Genomic DNA, 19079 nt, shown 5'->3' on the forward strand with positions numbered 1-19079 from the left:
TTACACCTGTGATGTACTGATGTTTCTTTTTTGAATTCTTACTGAATTTGTTATAATATTGTTTCTGTTATTTACGTTTTGGTTTTTTGGCTGTGAGGCATGTGGGATCTTCACTCCCTGACCAGGGACTGAACCCACATACTCTGCATTGGAAGTCTTAACCCGTAGACCACCAGGGAAGTCCCCTAGTCAGGTTTCTTACCCTCTCTCTACCCTCTTCCCCACTTCTGCCTTTCCATGTATGCTAAGTTGCTTCAGTTGTGTCTTTCAGTCAAAGAGTCATGACTCTTTGTGACCTCATGGACTGTAGCCCACCAGGCTCCTCTGTCCGTGGGATTCAGGCAAGAATACTGGATTGAGTTGCCATACCCTCCTCCAGGAGATCTTTCCAACGGAGAGATAGAACCCGAGTCTCTCCTGTCTCCTGCATTATAAGGCAGGTTCTTTACCACTAGCGCCACCTGGGAAGCCTCACATGTAACAGCTTCCAAAAATGTTTTTGTACGTGAGATCAGCTCCAATTCTCTGTCCCCTCCTCTTATATTTACTGTCTCAGTTTCCTGAAAGTGCGTTGTTTCTATCCACTACTACGCATCCCAACTGGAATAGGATTCATTTGCTTCACTTCAGACTCTGGGACCTACCTTCACCAAGAAGAGAGACCCTACATTAGAGAGTGAGGGACAGCACCCACTCAGCCTGGAGCTGCTCCTGGAGTGACTTTAATCTCTTCAGCTTTGTGCTTCTGTAAACAAGGCTCCTTCATGGGATCCACAGATCCCTAGGGACTCCAGTTCACATCCGTGCCCTTGATCTGACTCTATTTGAAACAATGCCTTGAATAAAGGGGGCTTGGTTTGTTCATTGTTTAGGCTCTTGTGCCTCTTAGATCTTGTCTATTCACCCACCCCTATATCCCTCCTCCCCTATCTGCTTCTGTAGCCTGACATCCACCTTGGTTTCTACTTCCCAGTCACTTTACTCTGTCAAGTCTACCAAATTGTCCTCTAACTTTGAAGAAAATCACAAATACATTTTTTAAACCTTATCACAATGCCTCCTCTCATCGACTCCTTCCTTCCTAAAGCAAATAGGCAGAAAATTTAGCCTTGGCCTCCCATGAATACCAAGGTCTTCCCACAAGGCTTGTCATTTTGTTCCAGGTAGGAGTTTCAAAACATTCTGCTTCTCTGCTGATCTAAACTATATAGGTTCCCTAACCCCTGGATTTGAATTACTGCCAATACATGTCTCAAAATCATACTAACTGATTTATTCATCAAGATCCCTCCTACATAAATCCTAAGCAGCTGCTTCTGTTGTTTATGAAGCAGATCATCTCCTTGAAATTTTCCTTGGAAAGTCTTTTCTTTGCCTTCCTTCCTTCGTAGGATTAACATCAGTTGGTTCAGTCGCTCAGTCATGTCCAACTCTTTGCAACCCCATGAACATCAGGATTCCCTGTCCATCACCAACTCCCAGAGCTTGCTCAAACTCATGTCCATTGAGTCAGCAATGCTATCCAACCATCTCATCCTCTGTCATTCCCGTTGCTTCCTGCATTCCATCTTTCCTAGCATCAGGGTCTTTTCCAATGAGTCAATTCTTCACATCAGGTGGCCATAGTATTTGAGTTTGAGCTTCAGCATCAGTCCTTCCAATGAATATTCAGGACTGGTTTCCTTCAGGATTGACTGGTTGGATCTCCTTGTAGTCCAAGGGACTCTCAAGAGTCTTCTCCAAAACCACAGTACAAAAGCATCAATTCTTTGTCACTCAGCTTTGTTTATAGTCCAACTCTCACATCCATACATGACTACTGGGAAAACCATAACTTTGACTAGATGGACCCTTGTTGGAAAAGTAATGTCTCTGCTTTTTAATATGCTATCTAGGTTTTTCAAAGCTTTTCTTCCAAGGAGTAAACATCTTTTAATTTCATGGCTGCAGTCACCATCTGCATTGATTTTGGAGCCCAAGAAAATGAAGTCTGTCACTGTTTCCATTGTTTTCCCATCTATTTGCCATGAAATGATGGGACTAGATGTCATGATCTTACTTTTTTTAATGTTGAGTTTTAAGCCAATTTTTTCACTGTCCTCTTTCACTTTCACCAAGAGGCTCTTTAGTTTCTCTTCACTTTCTGCCATAAGGGTGGTATCATCTCCATATCCGAAGTTATTGATATTTCTCCCAGCAATCTTGATTCCAGCTTGTGCTTCATCCAGCCCAGCATTTCTCATTATGTAGTCTACATATAAGTTAAATAAGCAGGGTGACAATATACAGCTTTGACAATATACCTCCTTTCCCAATTTGGAACCAGTCTGTTGTTCCATGTTTGGTTCTAACTGTTGCTTCTTGACCTACATACAGATTTCTCAACAGGCAGATAAGGTAGTCTGCTATTCCTGTCTCTTGAATTTTCCACAGTTTGTTTGATCTGCAGAAGTAGATGATTTTCTGGAATTTTCTTGCTTTTTCTATGATTCAGTGGATGTTGGCAATTTGATCTCTGGTTCCTCTGTCTTTTCTAAATCCAGCTTGAACATCTGGAAGTTCACAGTTCATGTACTATTGAAGCCTGGCTTAGAAAATTTTGAGCATTACTTTGCTAGCATGTGAGATGAGTGCAATTGTGTGGTAGTTTGAACATTCTCTGGATTAATATAGGTTTTCTTGTTTTTTCCTTCTCTTGTGAACTTCCTTTGTTCAGTCGCTCCGCCGTGTCCGACTCTTTGCAACCCCATGGACTGCAGCACACCAGGCTTCCCTGTCCTTCACCGTCTCCTGGAACTTGCTCAAACTCATGTCAGTTGAGTCAGTGATGCCATCCAACCATCTCATCCTCTGTCATTCACTTCTCCTACTGCCTTCAATCTTTTCCTGGCATCAAGGTCTTTTCAAATGAGTCAGTTCTTCATATCAGGTAGCCAAAGTATTGGAGCTTCAGTCTCAGCATCAGTCCTTCCAATGAATATTCAGGACTGGTCTCCTTTAGGATGGACTGGTTGGATCTCCTTACAGTTCAAAGGACTCTCAAGAGTCTCCTCCAACAGCACAGTTCAAAAGCATCAGTTCTTCAGTGCTCAGCCTTCTTTATGGTCCAACTGTCACATCCATACATGACTACTGGAAAAAACCATAGCTTTGACTCGATGTACCTTTGTTGGCAAATTAGTGTCTCTGTTTTTTAATATGCTGTCTATGCTTGTCATAGCTTTTTTTCCAAGGAGCAAGCATCTGTTAATATCATGGCTGCAGTCATCATCTGCAGTAATTTTGGAGCCCAAGAAAATGAAGTCTGTCACTGTTTCCATTTTTTTCCCATCTATTTACCATGAAGTGATGGGACCAGATGTCATGATCTTACGTTTTTGAATGTTGAGTTTTAAGCCAGCTTTTTCACTCTCCTTTCACTTTCGTCAGGACTTCCCTGGTGGCTCAGACAGTAAACTGTCTGCCTACAATGTGGGAGACCAGAGTTCAGTCCCTGAGTCGGGAGGATCCCCTGGAGAAGGAAATGGCACCCCACTCCAGTATTCTCGCCTGGAAAATCCCATGGACCGAGGATTCTGGTAGGCTACAGTCCAAGGGGTCGCAAAGAGTCAGACATGACTGAGTGACTTCACTTTCACTTTCATCAAGAGGCTCTTTAGTTCCTCTTCACTTTCTGCCATAAGGGTGGTGTCATCTGCATATCTAAGCTTATTGATATTTCTCCCAGCAATCTTGATTCCAGCTTGTGCTTTATCCAGCCCAGCATTTCACATGATGTATCTGCATATAAGTTAAATAAGCAGGGTGAAAATATACAGCCTTGACGTACTCCTTTTCCTATTTGGAACCAGTCTGTTGTTTCATGTCCAGTTCTAACTGTTGCTTCTTAACCTGCATACAGGTTTCTCAGGAGGCAGGTAAGGTAGTCAGATATTCCTATCTCTTGAAGAATTTTTTACAGTTTGTTGTGATCCACACAATCAAAGGCTTTAGTTAAGTCAATGAAGCAGAAGTGGATGTTTTCTGGAATTCTTTTGCTTTTTCTATGTTCAAATGGGTGTTGGCAATTTGATCTCTGGTTCTCTGCATTTTCTAAATCCAGCTTGAACATCTGGAAGTTCTCGGATTCACATACTGTTGAAGCCTAGCTTGGAGAATTTTGAGCATTACTTTGCTAGCATGTGAAATGAATACAATTTGCACTTTCTTAGTTGTTATAAAAAGCAAAACAGAAAACCTCACTTCTTTCTTTGACCCCATCCAACTTCTTCCAATACTTCTTGTGTCTTGCTTCATTATTTCATCCATTTATTGTCATATTTCATTTTCAAAATTCCCAATTTATAGGTGACTGCTGCTGTTGACCATGTTTTAACTTATGTCAGTAAATGGAAAACTGGCTTTAGAAAATCTGAATATCTGCCCTCCTGCTTTTGCAGCTTATTGTTCTTCATCAGTTCTTCAAACCTGTCTGCAATCCTGGTCTCTGTGGTCATCCTTACCTTCAGTTTGGGGTGTGTCTTCAGACATTCCCAAATGTGCTATTAATTACAGAGATTTATTTAAGCATGACCATTCCACCATAGTCATCAAAGCACATCTCATTTAACTCCAAAAATGAACACAAGAGTCAGAAAACAGATATTCTTTAGCCTCATTTTTAAAAAATAAGTCCGATAAAATTTAGCTAAGAAAATTGGCAAAGTAGACCTCTTTGGCATCTGGGACTTCTGATTTCTAACTCAAGGTATGACTCTTGATTAAAAGTAAATAAGTTTTTGGAGTATGTTTATTGCAAAATTGCTACACAAAAACATAGCTCTTTGAAAATTCTTTGTCAATGAAAAATGCAGTGACACCACAATTTTTAAAACAATGGTTAACATGAAGGACAGCTGTTTCATGAATAGAGTGATATTGTCAGCAGTTGTCTTAAGAATATAATTTCAGGAACATAGCGATGTTGCCTTGTTCCAAAATATCTATCTATAGACGGTGCCTAAAATATCTCTGTGTGGCAAATGTCTAAAACACTACTATTAGAGAGCCAATCTTTTTGTTTAAAGAGCTATTCTTTTAAAGTTTCTTGAGCCTAGAGTTGAGAGGTGAGAAGTGTCTATGTGTTAGTCACTCAGTCATGTTCCACTCTCTGAGACCCCATGGACTATAGCCCGCCAGCCTCCTCTGTCCACGGGATTCTCCCGACAAGAATACTGAAGTGAGTAGCCATTCCCTTCTCCAAGGGATAATCCCAGTTCAAGGACTGAACCCGTGTCTCTTGCATTGCAAGCAGATTCTTTACCTTCTGAGCCACCAGGGAAACCCCTATATCTTCCTGGCTGCTGCTAAGTCACTTCAGTCATGTCCGACTCTGTGCGACCCCATAGACAGCAGCCCACCAGGCTCCCTCGTCCCTGGGATTCTCCAGGCAAGAACACTGGAGTAGGTTGCCATTAACACATTAAACAGGGTGACCTAGCCTTTTCCAGCTTAGGGTATGTTAGCTAGAGAGTGTAAGTCCACACATGAGGAAGGCATTCAGAACAGAGGTTTTGATGAAGGGAATTGAAGAGAGGGCCCCAGAAGAGGTTCTGCCATTGAGACTGCCAGACAGCTCTGTGCACTGTGAAGGTGAGAGGCAGAAGACACCTCTCGCAAGAGCAGCTACCTGATTTGCAGGGACCAGTAAAAATGAAAATGTGGAGCCCTATTTGAAAAAATGATTAACTCTTTCAAGATGGTGACAGCAGAGCATGAAACCAACACAGGGTCTTCCTCAGGACAGGGAGAGAGGCTGATGTGACTGAGCGTGTCAAACCGATGGAGTCGCCCCTGTCAAGGGATATTTCAGGGTGGGTGTTTGTAAGTGGGTGTGAATTCTGTGTGCTGTGGAACATTCACCCAAGATCTCTGCTGCGAGCAGTCCCCCTGAATCACACATGCGTTCATGTATTTGACAAAGGTTTACTGAACATTACTGCTGAACATGCATCAGGTGCCTGGGGAGCATGCATGCATGCTGAGTCGCCTCGGTCGTGTCCAACTCTTTGTGACCCTGTGGACTATAGCCCGCCGGGCTCCACTTGCCTGTCCATGGGATTCTCCCAGCAAAAATACTGGAGCGGGTTGCCGTTTCCTTCTCCAGGGGATCTTCCCCACCCAGGGATCAAATCTGTATCTCTTACATCTCCTGCATTGGCAGGTGGATTCTTTACCACTAGCACCACCTGGGAAGCCCCCACTTTGGGTAAAGCAAGATGGATTGCTTAACAGATTTTTCCAGACTATGTTTCTCAGGGCCTCTCTTTTTTTAGGTAAAGGTTTTAAAAAACTCTTTATTTTATTTTTGGCCGCACTTGTTCTTCACTGCTGCTCCAGGACTCTCTCTAGTTGTGGTGCTTGAGCTTCTCATTGTGGCGACTTCTCTTCTTGCAGAGCACAGGCGTGAGGTGTGCAGGCTTCAGCAGCTGCAGCATACAGGCTCAGGAGTTGTGGTGCACAGGCTTCATTGCCCTGAGCCACGTGGAATCTTTCTGGACCAGGGATCGAACCATGTCCCCTGTATTGACAGGCAGATTCTTAACCACTGGACCACCAGGGAAGTCCCTCAGGTCATGTTTTAATGATTAGTTAAACTCTGAGAACCTGCTACATGTCAGATTAGCTACAGTACAGATTAGCCTATACTGAGGCAAAAAATAAATAAATAATTAAAAGTTTCTCAATCTTGAGGAAAAAATCTCTATGCTATGTTTCTTAGAACCCGTCTCCACCTGGATAGTCACAAAAAGTATTAAAGTGTTAAAAGATACAAAGCATCCCCCAGCATGGTAATCCATTTCACTTACTTGAAGCGCTCTTTCACATTTATTTGACCACGTAACACCTCCTGAGACTATCTAAATGAAAGGGAAAGAAATTATAAAATAATAAATATAAGCTGTTCTTTCCAAGTTTGGTGCCAAAGAGAAAACTAGAGATGGCAGAGGAATGTAAGCCTGGGAGGAGACCATTAAAAAGGTGAAAGGAAAGGGCTGCTGCTGCTGCTGCTAAGTCGCTTCAGTTGTGTCCGACTCTGTGCGACCCCAGAGACGGCAGCCCACCAGGCTCCCCCGTCCCTGGGATTCTCCAGGCAAGAACACTGGAGTGGGTTGCCATTTCCTTCTCCAGTGCATGAGAGTGGAAAGTGAAAGTGAAGTCTCTCAGTCGTGTCCGACTCTTCGCGACCCCATGGACTGCAGCCTACCAGGCTCTTCCACCCATGGGATTTTCCAGGCAAGAGTACTGGAGTGGGTTGCCATTGCCTTCTCCGAAGGAAAGGGCAGGACTGACTAATTGGAGCATCTAGCTTAGTATAAAAGGGCTACAAAAGATGGAATCAATATATCATAAGGCTAATATTTTGAACTCTTGAGAGTTCAAGCTCCACCAGATTTTTCCTATCCTCTCATACCTTTTTTAACAACAGCCTCTATCCACTAGTGATCCAAAGCTGGACACTACATCTTCTTTATAGTTTATCCCCCACCACTTTTACCTGCCTCCTCTGAGAAGCCCAAGGCCTGGGTAACAGCAAAGAAAAAAAGTGATTTGGATACTGGAAATGGGTTACGTGACTGATAAATCAAGAGTCTGAGGATTGAGTAGGATCAAAAACCTAATCAAAAGAAAACAAAAAAGTAATGACAATGCTTGATCATTGTTATTCAACATAACATAAACAGGCAATTTGTACTCAGATCACAAGTCTGCATTTTAGCAATAAATTCAAATGGTCTGATTTAGAGATGAGTGTGTTATGCTGAATGGATGCTTCCAGTGTAACAACAGTGATGAAGCCATTTGGTGGATTCCTCATTCTCTGGCAAGATATTATTTTTATTGGCTTTTGGGCAACATCTATTAATAGATGTTATAGTTCTCCCTGAAGATCCATGAGTCTGTGATTCTCCTATTAATAATACTTTTGAGCATATTTTGAACTAAAATAGGATTTTTTTTTTTTCCAAATGGGAGTTCAAATTCAGTGCTGGGCACCCACAGGTGTTTTATTTAGAAGTGCATTCATGGATCATTCCTTCATTGCCACTGTGTTCATTTTTGATTAAAAGATGAAGTCGGTAACAGGCAGTTGGGACAGAGCACTGGCTGGTGCATCTCAGGGCTTCCCAGGTAGCACAGTGGTAAAGAATCTGCCTGCCAATGCAGGAAGACACAAGAGACAGGGGTTCTATCCCTGATGTGGGAAGATCCCCGACAGTAGGAAATGGCAACCTGCTCTAGTATTCTTGTGTAGGAAGTCCATGGACGGGAGAGGCTGATGGGCTACAGTCCATGGGGTTGCAAAGAGTCACGCACGACTGAGGGACTGAGCATGCGTGTGCGCACATGCACACACACACATACACACACACACTGGTGAGACTGGGAAGCAGGCAACAACTAGAGAAAGGTGGCAGGGATTGCTGGAGCAGATGTTAAGGAGCCTGAAGCTTGTCCTAGCTCTGTCCCTAATTTCCTGTGTGACCACTTGTCACTCTAGGCCTCTGAGTCTCCGTATGTAGAAGGAGAAGTGGTACTTATCAGAGGTCTCCAACCTGTTTCTGGTGCAAAGATCTCTTTTTAAGAGTAGAATATTTCATGGACCTCAACCTGATGGTTATACTTTGAATATCTTAGTGCTTATAAATTATCCTATTTTATTACTTAGAAAGCCCTTATTATCTTACTAAATATCACTAAGTTGTTGTGACGATACCACCTAATTAAGAATTCCAGTTGCTATTAAAGCTAAACCAACCAGATTTCACCATATTTAGAGCCTGCCATAATAGATTCATTTAGGCTTATGTATACTCCAAAATCACTGCAGCTGGTGATTGCAGCCATGAAATTAAAAGACACTTACTCCTTGGAAGGAAAGTTATGACCAACCTATATTCAAAAGCAGAGACATTACTTTTTCAGCAAAGGTCCGTCTAGTCAAAAACCATGGTTTTTCCAGTAGTCACGTATGGATGTGAGAGTTGGACTGTGAAGAAGGCTGAACGCCGAAGAATTGATGCTTTTGAACTGTGGTGTTGGGAAGACTCTCTTGAGTCCCTTGGACTGCAAAGAGATCCAACCAGTCCATCTGAAGGAGATTAGCCCTGGGATTTCTTTGGAAGGAATGATGCTAAAGCTGAAACTCCAGTACTTGGGCCACCTCACGCGAAGAGTTGACTCATTGGAAAAGACTCTGATTCTGGGAGGGATTGGGGGCAGGAGGAGAAGGGGACGACAGAGGATGGGATGGCTGGATGGCACCACCGACTCAATGGACATGAGTGAACTCTGGGCGTTGGTGATGGACAGGGAGGCCTGGTATGCTGCAATTTATGGGGTCGCAAAGAGGCAGACACAACTGAGCGACTGAACTGATACCATGTTTTGGGCTTCCCTGGTAGCTCAGCTGGTAAAGAATCTGCCTGCAATGCAGGAGACCCCAGTTCAGTTCCTGGGTCAGGAAGATCCCATGAAGAAGGGAGGAGCTGCCCACTCCAGTATTCTGGCCTGGAGAATTCCATGGACTATATAGTCTATGGGGTCACAAATAGTCGAATATGACTGAGCAGCTTTCACTTCAGATGATGTGTTTGTGGTGTGAGATAGTGATGAAGGTCATTTACACATTGAGTAGGAGAGATACTTGTCCTTTAAAAGAAATAATAATACCTAGTAATAAAATGGCCTAGGATACTCAGAGACTGCCTCATATGCTTATGGAGAATGACTAAGGAGCCATATGTGACCATTGAAAAACATCTAGGCAGGGAGGAAAGGAATGTGCTCCATTGCAGGCTGACGTCAGGCAGTTTTTTCCTCATTGTATTTCTTTTCATCCCACTTGGCACCTCTGAACTCTGGAAGAACTTGAAAACAGAGTTTGGGAAGTGAAACACATAAAATAATTTGTGATCTCAAAGGCTTTTTTTTTTTCTTCTTCCCCCTCCCCCCTTTTTTCCTTCCCCAGAAACAGGAAACAATCTGTCTAATCCTCCCTTTTGAGAGTCAGTAGTGAAATCTGCAGTTGTCTTTGTACATCCTTACCTTGGGGACCTTAAATTGTAATGACATCCAAAGTCCTTACTTGTGGCTTCCCAGACAGGATAGAAAAATGCTTCCAGTGTGCGTCATATCATTGTTTAAATGTTTTGATTAATCACTTTAGTTTGATGGGGTTTTTTTAACTATAACAACCTAAGAGGAGGAATACATATGCCATCAGTTTCCTTAGCTGATATGTGTCCCCAGAAAATTCTTTGTTTCCAAAACTTGGTTAAAATAATTCCAAAGCTAAAATTTCCACCTCTTAGTTTTTTTTGTTGTTGTTGTTAACTTTTGTCTTGCATTGAACCATAACCTTTTGCAACCCCGACTCATCACAGAGATCCCCTTAATTAGTGAATTTCAACAATCTCATTGGAAGATCAGGAATTGAACACTTTAGTTTACTTATTTTAAGAACACTTGAAGATAAAGCTTAAAACCTGGTTTGGATTTCCTTGACATCACAGTTCCTAGGCCGTAACAAGATGTCCTCTTGTAAAACAGATTATGCAAACCGAATCTTCCAAATGGTTGTCAGGACAACTTTTCCTTCTTCTCAGCTAGGATTCAACTGAGTGTTAACCTGGATGTTCAGAAGAAAATTGACCAGCTTTAAGGAAAAAAAAAATATGGGGAACTCAAGATCTGCTAGGGCATTAAATTATCATTTGACTTGTGTTGGCTTTTATGCCCTACAAATACTCTGTAGAGAAAACATCCACATTCAAAATACCTGGTCAGAATCAATCAAAACGTTTAGTTTACATTCTCAGTCCTTGAAATGACATGGTGTTTAGACATGGAGAAAACGTCTGTCCAAGATATCCTGAGTTCAGCTCCAAACGTTAGCTGTGTTTGACTCATGCCCAAGCTATAAGAGCTTTACCCAGGAGGCACATTATCATCCACACCTTTTGTTCTAAATTTACTGTACCAAACTTTACCAAAAGAATTCCAGATTTGAAAATAATAAAAAGCCAAGGAGCGTCAGTTCCATTGTTAGCCCAGAAATGAGTCACTGCTGCAGAATTTCTTCTGTCTACTGATTAGACCGGATACGCGCTGGGCGGTGCAGCAGGAAAGGCTTGTTGCTCTTTGTATGTGTGAGTTAATAGTCACAAAAGGTCACAATTTTAACATGTTAAAAACCAAATCTCTCTCCTGGGCATCTGGCAGCGTTGTTTTTTTTTTTTTTTTTCAACACACCCTCCCAGGAGCAAAGGGGAAAAAATATACAGTTTTTTCCCTTCTAACCTGAGATTACTCTCTGCTGACATGGCTACGTGCTTTTGTGCATGGAGACCAAGATGATATGGATTTTTGTGTTTGGCAGGGCTGATGTGACTTGAGTTATCTGACATTTCTGGAAGGGCAGTTGGTCTGAGTTCTTTCTGGCCTGGCCATGCACACTGTTCATATTCTGTGGCCTCAAAGAAATCAGAGCCTTGCACCCAACACCATTTTTGCAATAGAAGTGACTTTCTTCCAAAGCGGGGCATAATTAGAATGAAAAGATAGTTTGTCTAAACCAACGTACTTCTGAGGGTGAAAAGGAGGCTTTATTAATAATTAGACCAGGACAGCAGGAGTAAACTGGGTCTGTCCCAAGCAAATCAGGTGCGTGATCACCCTAAGGGTTTGTGTTAACCAAGCATTTACCAAAAGAATAAAAAATAGACTATGTGACATTTATTTAATACTCACTAAGTGACAGCCACTGTGTCCACTAAAAAATACAGTCACAACCTGAAAGTAGAGAGTTATTTTATTTGGTGGGAATGCTTAGGACTCCCAGCCCCACAGAGACAGCATCTCAGTAGCTCTGAGAAAACTGTTCCAAGAAGGTGGAAGGGGAGTCAGGCTATATACAAGTTTACAACGAAGGGAGCAGGTAGTCCGAACATCAAAGATCAGATATCAAGTTAAGGAATTTAGCAATCTACGCTTGAGAAGATGCAAGGCTCTGCTGCTAAGTTACTTCAGTCATGTCTGACTCTTTGTGACCCTGGGGACCGTAACCCACTAGGCTCCTCTGTCCATGGGATTCTCCAAGCAAGAATACTGGAGTGGGTTGCCATGCCCTCCAGTGGATCTTCCTGACCCAGGGATCGAACCCACATCTCTTACATCTACCTGCAAGCCCCTGGGCTCACTGAATTCATTCCATCCTTAGGCACCTCAGCTATCTGGAGCCAAATCCTGTTTACTCGTTCATCTTGAGGAGTGGTAGATAGCTGCTTCATTCCGCCCCTCCCCCCCCCCCACGCGCCCCTCCCCCGCGCGCCCCTCCCCCGCGCGCCCCTCCCCCCCCCCCCCCCCCCCAGCTCCTCAGTGGGGCAGGGAGCGAGGTGAGGGGATCAGAGAGGTCACAGTTTTAGGAGCCCTCATTCACATTTGGCTTCCTTGGTGGCTCAGAAGTTAAAGAATCTGGTTCAATTTCTGGTATGGGAAGATCCCCTGGAGAAGGGAATGCAACCTACTCCAGTATTCTGGCCTGGAAAATTCCATGGACAGAGAAGCCTGGTGGACTACAGTCCATGAGGTCGACTAACACTTTCACTTTCATTCACATTTGGAGGCCAGAAATTGCTGTTGGCTATGTTATTGCTTGTTTATTGATATGGCAGGAGATGTTTTCATTTCACAACTGTGCTAAGCATTCTGTGGATTATCTCATTTAAACCTTGCAAATTTTGAAGCCTATTAGGTAAACACTCTTTGCCAGGCCAGTGGTTTTTAAACCGGTTTAAAACCGGTTTTAAACCAGTGGTTTTGGGGGGGAAACAAAACAGTGGGAAGACAAAATCTTCCACAAAACACTGATAAGGAAAACCAATAACAATAATTTGTAAAAGAAAGAAAGAAGAAAGAGTAAAGAGAAATGCCTTGGTCAAAACTGGAATTAGGAACCAGTCTAAGGACACCCTCCTTCCCCACACAGACACTGTGGTAGAACCCTGGGCTCCTGGGAATTCTGTGAATAGCCTTTGGCTAGACGTTGACAGGCTCTGACTCATCTGATCCTCACGATCCTGATGAGGTTTGCCATTAACTTCATTTTACAGGTCAGGAAAATTCAGCTGGGACAGAATAAGTGATTTGTTCAAAAGCATGTAGCTGGTTTGAATTCAAGGTTTCAAACTTAAATCTGTCTGACTCCAGGCTTCCTTCTTTCTACTAGGTCATGTACCTCCACTGTAGGTGCCTCTTCACTAGTAGGTGACTTCTAGGCTGGTTCCTATTTAAAAACATATTTGAATTCTTCCATCTACGCTTACCCACTCCACTATGCTTGTGGGAAAAATCCCATGGATAGACCTGGTGGGCTACAGTCCAAAGGATCACAAAGATTTGGACGTGACTGAGCAACTAAGCACATCTAGGCTTGCCCAGCCTGAGCAGTCTGGCAGAGCAGTCTTCTGCCCGATGTGCTCTTAGTTCTATAAGGTCCTCAGAGGGCTCAGTCCATAGCCTACCATCCAGCCCAGATAGCACCAAAAAATAGCTAACACTATGGTATCTGCACGTGCTTAGCTGTATAGTAATAAATATTTTTAAATGGACTGTTCATTTATTTCTCACAACAGTACTATCAAGCAGATATGGTTAGATGATTACTCATTATTTTGCAGATGAGAAAACAGCACAGCAAAGATTATGTAATAAGGGTGAAGCAGCTAATAAGTGGTGGAGACAATTTGTCTTGACAACAGTGTATGATGTCTTTTTACCTCTTAACACTCTTTGGTCCCTACTGGTAATGAACCTGATGCTTTGGCATCTCAAGTTTTTTCAAACTCACAATGGCTCTCATGGTTAACTGGGTTGCCTTGCCCTGCTTTTATATGCACTTACTCATTTTTGATAATCTAATTCCCATTTGGCAATAGGTATTGGCATGCTGCGATTCATGGGGTCTCAAAGAGTCGGACGCGACTGAGTGGCTGAACTGAACTGACTGATTGTACCTTAATGTGTTATACCCCCCAGGAAAAGATTTGTATCTAAACAGGATTCTCCAAGGAGAGATAGTGCTTTAAATTCAGTATGTTGGGTAATGGTGGTGATTTTGGCATGCTGCCTGACTGATGACAGCCTTTCTCCACGGAAACATCATCTTGATCACCATGGAACTCTTAACCTTGGTTGAGTTTTTAACTATGATCTGTTGGAGATCAAGGATTATTTAGTGCCTTGGTAATTGAGTTTGCTTATGCCTTTTATGTGGTGTTGGAGAAAACTCTTGAGAGTCCCTTGGACTGCAAGGAGATTCAACCAGTCCATCCTAAGGGAACTTGGTCCTGGATATTCATTGGAAGGACTGATGCTGAAGCTGAAACTCCAATACTTTGGCCACCTGATACAAAGAACTGACTCAATGGAAAGGACCCTGATGCTGGGAAAGATTGCAGGCGGGAGGAGAAGGGGATGACAGAGAATGGGATGGTTGGATGGCATCACCAACAGGATAGACATGAGTTTGAGTAGGCTCCAGGAGTTGGTGATGGGCAGGGAAGCCTGGCATGCTGCAGTCTGTGGGGTCGCAGAGTCAGACATGACTGAGCGACTGAACTGACTGATGCCTTTTAACATAATAAAAAGAAAATGTTGGATGATGCCTTTTAAAGTAATAAAAAGAGAATTCCTGCTTCTTACCTTTAAAGACCAGCTTGCTCAGAAACGTTGCATCAGTAATATAGATCCAGACCTCAGCAAGTCCTTGGAGCCCTGTCTGACCCGAAAAGTACCTGCAATCTGAGTCAGAGTTCTCCTGGAGGCTGAATTAGTACGGGGCTCTCTTAAGGGTTCATGATTAATCTTGCTATGTTCATTTATTCCATAAATATATTTTGTTTTAGGCACTATGGTCAGCCTATAAGAGACTGTATTTGTCCATTAACAGGATAAATAAAATCTGCAGGTTAAATTATTAGAATTTAAGGTCTAAAAAGATCGGCAGTGTTCTACATACCAATACATGTAATTGGAAATAATATTTTAAAAGATGATTGTAATCAGTTCCTGCTTTTGAGTCAACTTCCAGTTAATGCATTAACTGTGATGCCCCTTCCCTTCTTTTATGCTAGAGCTTATATGTTTTCATACTACATGAGACAGCCTGGCCTCAGTAACCTACTTGACAAGTATTTACTTCAGACTAGTAAATGTTTTCCACTTTTGGAAATATGCATAAACTGTAACATCATGCCTGCTCTTAAAGGACCTAAAATCTAGTTAGAAATAATTTTGAAATGGAATTAGACAGTATATCACATGATATCAAATTACTTGTAGTCAAGACCCTGTCTTGGCCCTGTCTTTTTCTACTCCTTTATAAATGACAGATAAAAAGACACAGGCATGCTTGTTAACTATCTGGGAGACACCAATCTGGGGGTGAGAAATAAAGGCTAATATACTGAATGATAGAAATAGTGATGTCAGTAAATAAGAACTTTGTGCTGAAATCAACAATTTGAATAGGAATAAACAAAGTTCTGCACTTAGTCTGAAAAAAAATAAGTACAAAATGGAAGAGAGCTGTGATTTTCACATTCAGAAATAATACTGTGGGCTTTTTCTTTAACCCAAACCTTAACTCAATATCCTAAAATACTTGCTGAGCACCAGGCACTCGGTAGGCACTGCAGGATCTTTCCACCCAGTATACCTGCAGAAGCAGACTCTTTGGTTTATAACATGCAGCTAGAGAGGGAAATATTCCCACTGACCTGATCTCATTGGGAGTAGACACAACACTCTAAGAAGGTCATACTTGATAAAAACAGCCTATGAAAGGGGAGGCTAGACTGGGGAGTGACAGGGAAACCAGGCTGCATAGAAATATTGAGTGACCACAGGATGTTTAGTCTAGAGAAGAAAAGATTATGAGACTTTGATGGTTGTTTTCCAACACTTAGAGAGCTATTGTATGACTCTTAAGAGGAACCTTAAGGCTTTTAGGGTTATTTCAGTTTAACCAATGGGGCGGGTGAAAGTTAAAGAGGAGCAGATTCATTCTGATGTCTTCAAAAGTTTTCCTGCCAACCTTGGCAAAAGCTAACTACCCCCCGGCAGAAAATAGCTGACCATCTACCGTGTAGACCTCTCCCTCCTGGAAAGGTAGCATTTTGTTGGCAGTTGGAATGCATGCCCTCTGAGGATCCCTCAGATGCCGAATCTTTCCCTTTTATTTTTCAAAACAAGTGAGAAGTAACCTCACTTTTCATACACCTCCCTTAAGCCTTGATATCCACAAGAGTTTTGCTAGCCTGAAACTAATGAGTTTGTTTCCACATCTTCTCCACCTTCACTGGCAGAAACAACATTTGACTTAGTTAACTGAATGTCATAGTAAGTATACTCCAAGCCTTAAAATTACACTGCTGACTTTTTTGGGGTAAGACGGTGATTAAACCTAGTCTTGACCTTCATTCATTCAACAGTTGGACATGTAGATACCAGTGCTCACCAGAACATATAAGAAGGGGAAAATCTTGTCTCAAAGTGAAGTAAATGGTGAGAGGAAATTCACAGACCCAGAGCCCAGGAGACTGAGCATGTATAAGGCTCCATAGACAGTCTGCAGCTTAAAGAGGGAGCCTAATGGGCTATGCAGACGCCAAAGGAAGGGAGGTGCCCCCTCAGCTCCCTAGAGCGGCCTCAATATTTCCTGTGGCTGGCTCTCCCAAGCCTCACAGTCTAAGCCAGCATCTTCCGGACACCTGCTGTTTTTAGGTGTGCCCAGATGTCATCATCCAGCTGAGAAAAGTCATCACCTCAGCTGGCTACTCCTGTTGTCGACTTAGGATCAAAGAACACTTTGACCAGAAAGTGGCCTTTAGTACAACAAAATGTGCAGTTCTATGGAAAAGGAATGATGATATATTTCTGCCAATGAGTTGCAGTCGCCAAAAAAATCATGCATTTGCCTCTCTATTACCAAGTACATCATTTGGGTATCCCATCGATAAAGCAAGAGAGTTCCAGAAAAACATCTATTTTTGCTTTATTGACTGTGCCAAAGCCTTTAACTGTGTGGATTGCAATAAACTGTGGAAAATTCTGAAAGAGATGGGAATACCAGACCACCTGACCTGCCTCTTGAGAAACCTGTATGCAGGACAGGAAGCAACAGTTAGAACTGGACATGGAGCAACAGACTGGTTCCAAATAGGAAAAGGAGTACGTCAAGGCTGTATATTTTCACCCTGCTTATTTAACTTGTATGCAGAGTACATCATGAGAAACGCTGGGCTGGAGGAAGCGCAAGCTGGAATCAAGATTGCTGGGAGAAATATCAATAACCTCAGATATGCAGATGACACCACCCTTATGGCAGAAAGCGAAGAAGAACTAAAGAACTCTTGATGAAAGTGAAAGTGGAGAGTGAAGAAGTTGGCTTAAAGCTCAACATTCAGAAAACTAAGATCATGGCATCCAGTCCCATCACTTCATGGGAAATAGATGGGGAAATACTGGAAACAGTGGCTGACTTTATTTTGGGGGCTCCAAAATCACTCTAGATGGTGATTGGAGCCATGAAATAAAAAGACACTTACTCCTTGGAAGAAAAGTGATGACCAACCTAGACAGCATATTGAAAAGCAGAGACATTACTTTGTCAACAAAGGTCCGTCTAGTCAAAGCTATGGTTTTTCCAGTGGTCATATATGGATGTGAGAGTTGGACTGTAAAGAAAGCTGAGTGTCAAAGATTTGATGCTTTTGAACTGTGGTGTTGGAGAAGACTCTTTAGAGTCCCTTAGACTGCAAGAAGATCCAACCAGTCCATCCTAAAGGAGATCAGTCCTGGGTGTTCATTGGAGGGACTGATGCTAAAGCTGAAACTCCAATACTTTGGCCACCTGATACAAAGAGCTGATTCATTGGAAAAGACCCTAATGCTGGGAAAGATTGAGGGCAGGAGGAGAAGGGGACGACAGAGGATAAGATGGTTGGATGGCATCACCGACTCAATGGACATAGGTTTAGGTGGACTCTGGGAGTTGTTGATGGACAGGGAGGCCTAGCGTGCTACAGTTCACAGGATCGCAGAGTCAAACATGACTGAGCGACTGAACTGAACTGAATTGCTTGACCTGTTTAGTGTAGTTCTGAAGGATGAAGTGTTTCTAACTTAACACTACTGTTTAAGAGGGTGAAATCTTACTGCTTCAATACTTTGTAAGCTTATATTTATAGAAGTGGGCAAGTAAACCTAGATATAAGCCCAAGTTTAGCTATTACCATTAACTAGAAGTCACATTATAGTGAAGCAATATATCTCATTTTTAAAGTTGAAGTGCTGAAAGTCCTAAAAACAATTATTTCGAATGGTAACAACAGCCACTAGGAAGAACTAATAAGTTTAAAATTTGTTGTAGTATTGGTTATAGAGTTATGTAGACTTTATAAGACTTCACATAGTTACTAATAGGGATGCAGTTACTCAGAGAGCAGGAAAAATAACATTTATATAACTATAGCAGCTTTGCTAGGTAAAGGAACCATTATCAAAAAAAATTCAATATGCCTCCTTTATGTATAAACGTATAAGGAGCAGTGTTATTACTTCTCATGAAGTTAGGTACCTTCCACTAATCTTAAACATATGGTACATGGAATAACTAGTGATGATAGTGACATTAACTAAGGGGGAAAAGCAAGAACCAATTCTCTTTTTCCAACTCATTTAAGGATCTCCTGCCACTGTGTTTAAATACCCAGCACACCACACCCAAAAGTTTTTTCCCCATAACATACTCAAATATACCATTGCAAGGTAGTTCTTTAAACTTGTAGAAAGAGCAACATTTTACAGTTGAGTTTTGTTTAGTAAACCTACATCAATCAAATCCAAGTGCATAAATATGTATAACATAAGAAGAATGATAAGGCACATTAGAAGTAATACTAACACTCCAAATAGAAGTGAATTTATTTAACCCTAGCAATAATCCTGTGAGAATAATCCCATTATTCTCCTAC

General features: G+C 42.2%; 1 protein-coding gene across 1 annotated transcript in view; it reads left to right on the forward strand.

Annotated features, from left to right (window-relative positions):
* PTPRR (protein tyrosine phosphatase receptor type R) overlaps positions 1 to 19079 on the forward strand; it is a 275894-nt gene that overhangs the window by 256038 nt on the left and 777 nt on the right. The window lies entirely within an intron of this gene.

Source organism: Budorcas taxicolor, chromosome 5 (assembly GCF_023091745.1).
Source record: "Budorcas taxicolor isolate Tak-1 chromosome 5, Takin1.1, whole genome shotgun sequence".
NCBI classification, from domain to species: Eukaryota; Metazoa; Chordata; class Mammalia; order Artiodactyla; family Bovidae; genus Budorcas; species Budorcas taxicolor.